General features: G+C 33.9%; 1 protein-coding gene across 7 annotated transcripts in view; it reads left to right on the forward strand.

The window, feature by feature from the left end:
- IMMP2L (inner mitochondrial membrane peptidase subunit 2) overlaps positions 1-7396 on the forward strand; it is a 958934-nt gene that overhangs the window by 406035 nt on the left and 545503 nt on the right. The window lies entirely within an intron of this gene.

The raw sequence follows: 7396 nt of genomic DNA on the forward strand, positions 1-7396 counted from the left end.
TGCTATAATGGATTATACTGTACAATTAAAAAATCTCACCTTTATGAATTGTGTATTGACTGTCTATCATTGGCATTGAGTTTATATTGAATGCAACATTGTGTGTGCGTGTGTATATGTACCTATACCTATCAGTCATCAGAACTCTTTGAAGAGCTGGAAAAACTGGAATGTGTTCTTATTGACAAAAAAAAGAAAAGCAGCAGTAATTATAAATTCCTTTTGGAATTGTCTAATTATGTGCCACAACACATGTTTGCTTCTTGAATAGTTAAGAAGCTACAATAAGACGTTCATTTTGTAAATAGAGTAGGGGACCAGAGAAGAGTCACAGTCTAGAAGCGTCATGCAAATTCTGACAAGTGGTGCCGACAGCAGTGTCTTTCAATGTTGTCGTCGCAGAGTCTGGGTTTCCCCCCTGCTTGTCCTACTGTGTAACAGAACAAGTTAATGCACATTTAATAACCAGTAGTTTCTAGACAATGTGCATCCATTTTGCTTTTCCTTATTTTTTGGAACTTAAAATTCTGTAATTGAATGTTCTCTCAAAAATGAAGTGCATTTATAAAGTGTCACTTTATAAACTTTTATCTTTTCCGCCCTTTGGGATGTGTGTTCTATCATGTGGGGAAAATCAGTTTTCATTAATGAATGCTTAAGATTATTCATAGTAGAGAGAAACTCCAGATAATTTTCTCCAGGAGATACAGACTGATTGGGCAGAACTCTAATACAGATGCTCCTGAGTGTTTCAAATTGTAGTATTCTGCCAAAGTCCATTCCTTCAGCGGCAGCAGAGAATCCACCTATAAGACAGACTGTGTTCTGACCATTCCTAATTATTTCTAAGGATAGCAATTTTGTGGTTCTTATCAGTAAGGAGTTTTGACATTCAAAGTTCTATGGTCTTTAAAATATAGTGCAAGTTTATTTGCTGTATTGAAGGGTAAATCTGCCAGAGGATAAAAGTCTTATATGCATACTACTTAGTGATGTGTGAGGGGAAGAAAACACCTGTTTCACTACTCATAATGAAAAAGAAGTGGTTTCCATTCTTCTGTGATCTGTTTTATAAATTATTATGAAATATTAAACTGCTTGTACATGTGTTTGTTTTTTTGTTTTTAGCGCTATTGGGCTGAATTAGTATAGGACAATGATTTGATACTTTGTCCCGTAGTGTATCAGGGACCCAAGAGATCAAACCCTTTCAAGAGCAAGAAAACATTTTTTGTGACTAGAACATCTTGTATGTGCAAAGTGTTTTTCATAATTTTGTCTTTTAAACTTAAAACCATAATGTTTCATTGCAAATCTGCTTTTCTTTTTAGTCTGAAACATTCTCCAGACTAAACTGATACAATTTTTCTAGACAGGAGGATAGCAATATCATTAAGACTAATATTAACTTCTAGAAAGTTATTTTATGGAAGTAAATACTGTACAAAGATTTAGTATACAATAGAATTTATATTTCACTTATTTCTAAGTGGTAATCTGTTGGAAACAATGTCACTTCCAAGAAAAATATGTTGATTGAATTAAAAAATATATGGGACTTCTAATCTAATGGATTGGTGGTGATGGTTTCTTTGCTAAGTCATGTCCTACTCTTGCGACCCCGTGGACTGTAGCATGTCAGACTCCTCTGTCCATGGGATTTTCCAGGCAAGAATACTGGAGTGGGGTGGCATTGCCTTCTCCTGACTATTTACTCATGTCCTTTTAAAGATTGTCTGATAGTTTTTTAAATGGTACAACTAAATGCTAAGTGAAATAAAATGATAATCATAAATATATCTTGAATAGTATCAATTTTATATGAGAAAAAATTGCACCAAGTATATCTTAATTATTCAGCCTTGATATTGGATATATTACCCTGAAGCAATAGGTGTATGCTTAATATTTTTCTTGTTTTGACTTACTAGTGTTCTTGAAATTCTATACAGATGGATTTTGAGTTACTTCTATAATCAGTCAGTCACTATAAGTATTATTTCTAAAACCAAAAGCTGTAATAGGTTGTGCTGCCTCTACATTTCAGTTTCCGTCACCAGGTAACTGGGTGGCCTTAGCCTTTGGTGGTGAAAGTAAGATTCCAGTTCATATTGCTGTGAATTTCTTAAAGGTTAGAATCTTGAACTGTAGGTCTCTGTTTCCTCTTTACTTTTCATAAAACACATTTATGCCCTATTCTCATGAGGAGTCAGTCATTATTTCCCCACGCTATATCATGTCCTGGGAGGACACAAAGATAAAGAAGACAGAACCCTTGCGCCCCAGACTTTTTTATATAAGAGCAACAACAACAATAACAAGAACTGAAAGTGAATAACCAACCTATATGCAGTTGTTTTCCAGATAAATTTATTATCACTACACCACAGAGAACTGTTACCATCTCTTTTTTTTTTCTCTTGGTAGATTATACAAAAGAAAATAGTGAGACATATAGTTAAAGTTTTTTGATGTGAAATAAGTTTGTTTCTAAGGTTAATTATCAGTGAAAAGTCATCAATGGGCAGGACCCAGGCAAGTCATTCACTCACTTAATTCTATGAAATATATAAAGAAATACAAGGATTCCTTACTTGCATGTAAGTGAATTCAACTCCAAACGTGGTGTCTCTTGCTTATAATTACACAGCTAATAGTAGTTATACAGGGCTAATAGCATCGAGTCATCTGACTTTTTCTCTAAATGTACTGCAATTACATTACATAGTGCTCATATAGACTTAACATTTTAAGAGTCCTTCTAGTTTAGATTTTCCTCTCATTAAAAAAATTGTGAAGGAACTTCATTATCAGCTGTGATGATGAGTTGATGCTAATCTCTCCTTCCTGCCTAAAAGAACCAAAAGATAACAGGATAAATAACAAGAAGAGCCTGTTTGAAGGCATTGCAGTAAAACCAAGATATCCAAAGTTGTGGAGAAAAGATCAGGGTAGATGTGTGAACACTGCCTTCTCAGCAATTGTTTTTTTACCTCCCAGAACAATTGGAAAGTCTCAGAGAGCAGCATGGAGAAATAGAAAACAGTGGCTCATAGCAACAAAGTTACTGATATTAGGGATCAAACATTGGAATATAGAGTTCTGAGAAAGCCAGAACCTTCTGGTCCTAGAGAAAGAAGCAAAGACAGGGGACAGCAACCTAGTGTTTAGTTTACAATATCTTTTTGAAGTATTTACTCACTTCTTAGTGCATGTATGGAGAGTGAGACTCCAAGACACCAAGCAGAATTCGTGTAGCTTCATAGGACCTGAAAATTAGATTTCAGGACCAGCAAGGAAAAGTCCTGATTAATTATATCTCAAACTTTTTATTGGGTCCTCTGAAAAGGCTTTTCCTTAGGAGTAAGTTAGAAATATACTAACTTCAAAGGGATCCAAGGTAATGGTCAGTCTTCTATTTACTTGCCAGCAAAAATATCATATCTAATTTTTAGGGAGTTACTATACTGTATAGTTTTTATACATTCTAGCATTCTTTGAAAAATTGCAATTAATGCCCAGGGAATATGGCCAAATAAGGATAAAGCAATAGCAAAAGATGATCGTGACATTACAAAAGTCAAATATATACTTTAAAGTAGCTATCATTAACATGATAAGAAAATAGATGAAAATATTGATTATGTCACCAGAAAGCTGGACTCTAAAAGAAAAAAATCAAATGCAAATTCTAACTAAAAAATATAAGTAAGAAATATCTACCTTGAGCACAAAGAGAAACAACTTTGGAAAATAGAAACCAAATAAGATATAAAGGACATGCTGAAAAGATTTAGTAATTATGTAGTTGAGTTCCAAAAAGAGGAAAGAAAAAATGTGACAAAAGAAATATTTGGAGAGGTACTGGCTATACACTTTTTCAAACTAATGAAAGATACCAAGGTCTGTGAATAGCAAATGTAATTAATTCCTAGACACAAAAATTACGTATTGTGTGTTTCTGTTTGCATGAGACAAACAAAGTCAGTTATCACAAATTTTGGAGTCTTCTATTTCTTGAAACAGAGTCAGAAACAGACCGTATTCACCCTGTCTCTGGAGAAGAAGGTAGAATTATTGCCCGTACATCTCTAAATATATCTCTTGCACCAACAGAATTTTAATAATGACTGATTTATAGTGATATTTGCATCTAGACAGTCTCCTGAGTGAACGGTGAACTAAAGCAGCTACTAAGCACTTTATTGGTTATCCCTAGTTCACAACAATTAGCATTCAGAGTATGAGGCTCTGTATTCCAGTTAAAGTCCCTTTCTGTAGATAGTTACCTTTGTTGGTCCACCACCACCATTTTTCTGCTTTGTGAAATTAATTTGAAAGTCTGATTTAATAACTTGAGTGGTAAGAAAGAGACTTTTTTCCTTCATGTTGAAGTGGGGACTTTCTTGGTGTTTTTTTTTCCTTACTGTACTTTAAAAAGAAAATTCTGTTTGCTAATATGGTACTTATAAGTCTCACTGTACAAATCCTATACAATATATAGATGGTGGATAATAATGCTAATGCCAAGCTTTCAACTGTGATTTATCTTTGTAACAGAACTTTAAAAATCTCAGTGAGAAAAAAGCAGTCAGCTATTCAGTCCAGGATAAATCAGGAAAGATAAGGCAGCGAGGTTTTAAAAATATCCATTAAAGATATTGTAGAATAGTTTTAATTTCATTTTTCACGTTATTTAGCCAACTGTTGAATATAATACTGTGGCACAACAGGGCATATGCATCTTTAATTTTAATAGACTAAGAAACAGGATTAAGTAATGAATGAATCATTGTACTGTGAAATTAGTGGGAATTCTTTTCTTTTTCATAAAAAGCAAAAAGCAATGATACATGAGAGCCTTGTTAGTATGAATCTGACTGAGAGAAAAATGTGATGAAATGAGAAGACTATCTCCAGTGCAGTTTCTAGTCCAAAGAATTTGAATAAGTGTTAGGAATTATGAATTTGTTTCTGCTTCATCTAACTAGATTTGGTACAATGGGGTGTACAGTTAGGGAGAAAAAGTCTCTGGTACTTAATAAGGCAATAATTCATGCTGAATGGATATGAGCAGTCATTCAATGAAAAATTGATTTTCATAGTGTCCTAGACTTGGTAACTTTTGGAGATTTGTATGCTTACTGTGCAAGCACCATAAAGAAAATATATAGTTCTCATTAAAAGGTGAATACACTTTTTTCCCTGGATTTGATAGATATTTCTTAAAAGTTTGAGCAGTTTTCTTTGCAATTTTGGGCATTCTTACTAAGTTTCTAAGAAGAGTGTAGGTAAAGAGAAATAGCATGGCTCTAGAATCCACATTTTCTCTTAGTCATGAGTGAGTTTATACATAAATTGGTTGATTGCCATCCTTAGTAAGAGAGACTAGGTGCAGTTTAGTTCCTATTGCAAATCAAGACATCCTTTAACAGTTCAAAATGTTACAAGGTTCAGAGTACTCATCAGAATGCCTATTTATTATGCTGGAAATAAGACTGCAGCACTAATTCTACATGGTAGCATAGTGTTTATTGTTAGAGGGTGTCACACTTCGTAACACAAATAATTTACCTTTAGTAGATATAATGCCTTGCATTGACATTTTAATGACAGAGAAGTCTGAGTACTTGCAAATTAATCTGCTCTAATATTCCCAGATTCATCATGACTTTTAGACATTGCTACATTGCTTTGACAAGACATTACAAAAAAAGTTTGAAAAACTAGTTATTTGTCATAAGGCAGTACTCCCAAACACATATAATGTTCTTTTTGAAGAGATATGATTCTTTTTTCTTATTTTAATATTATATATTCTCTTTTGGTTTATGTAAAGACCTTCAGAATTCTTTACAATAAAACTGCAGGTTTTCGCATTTAAGTTACACACAGAATATTCCTTTGGAGCTTGGTATCCATTCAAATTATTTTTAAAAATTGTTGTCATTGTCCACTATATACTTGATACCATGCTAAGCGTGGGATACTAAGAAGAGCAATCAGTTCCAAACTTGTTAACTCACAATCCAGTAGTGATGGATAATAATTTAAAAAGAGACATTGAAGAGGTGGGACTAGAAGAAAGTAAGATAGGGATTGATGATTTTTGTAATTAAACCCCAGAGAAGATGAAATAATGGTCTGTTAGTAGGGAGGAGCTGAGGTGTGGATAAAGAACACAGAACATCCTGCTAGCATTTGCTATGTTCTCTTCGAAAGTTTTATGTGGCAGGGCTGAAACTAAGGAAGTGTTAATTCTCTTCATTAGGGAGGATGATGAAGAAATGACTCTGTGTAGCAATTTTCACTTTTATTTTCCCAAAATATTTTCTGCAGAAAAAGTTGCCAGCGTGGGAAACAAACCACAGTAATGTGTGATGCCTGCAGTAATAGAACGTGTGTAGCATGCAATGGGTGGGACAAGCAACACACTTTGCTCAATTGAGGCAAAATTAAGAGGCCAAGTGGTGTAAATATAAATACACTGGGGTGGGTCAGTACTTAATACAGAACTTTCAATCACTCCACTTGCTTCCTCTCTTCCTAGATTATTTGAAAACAAATCCCAGACATGAAATTATTTTATTTGTAAATACTTCCATCTGTATCTATAAAATATAAGGCCACCAAAACATAGCCATCATACCATTGTCACTTCTAAAATGTTGGTTGTAATTCCTTAATATCAAAAATTGTGTTCAAGTCTCCATGATTGCTTCATAGATATTTGTTTAGGTTTTTTTTTTTTTCATTTAGTTTGTTCAAATCAGAATCCTTAAAAGAAAAAAAAATCCACATTTTGAATTTTGTTTATGTTCTTTACATAGATTTTAAAAATCCATGGGTTGGTCAGTTTCTCTTTCTCTCTCTCTCTTTACAATTAACGTGTTGAAGAAACCAAGTCAGTTGTCCTAGGTAAAGTTTCTCACATGTTGGATTTTACTGATTAAATCCTTGTGTGGTTATTGAACCTAGTTTTCTGTGGCCTATATTTATACAAGCTAGTTATTAGATCTTTCTAGACATTTTAAAGATCTAGAGAAATGTATGAAAAATTACCTGCATTATCCCATGTAAGTGTCAGTAAAACTGAGACCTTCCCTCTTGCAATTATTATTTAAGTCTAATAAATGCTGATTGAGTCTTTTCTATGCTGAGGTTCTCTGACACATGACCTAGGCGTTCTGCAAATCAATAAAATTCAAGTTCTGTATTTAAGTGCTTATAATCATTCCTTGTTATACAGCAGCAAAGCTGGCCAGATTGCTCAAGACTCCCTGGGACTGTTTCCTCTGTAACATCCTGACCCTAACATAGGCAGACAGAGCAGCTCTCTGGTGGGAAATAGCTTTTCCTAAGACATGAAAGCCATCAGTGTTTATCATCTCTTCAG

This window comes from Ovis aries, chromosome 4 (assembly GCF_016772045.2).
Source record: "Ovis aries strain OAR_USU_Benz2616 breed Rambouillet chromosome 4, ARS-UI_Ramb_v3.0, whole genome shotgun sequence".
NCBI classification, from domain to species: Eukaryota; Metazoa; Chordata; class Mammalia; order Artiodactyla; family Bovidae; genus Ovis; species Ovis aries.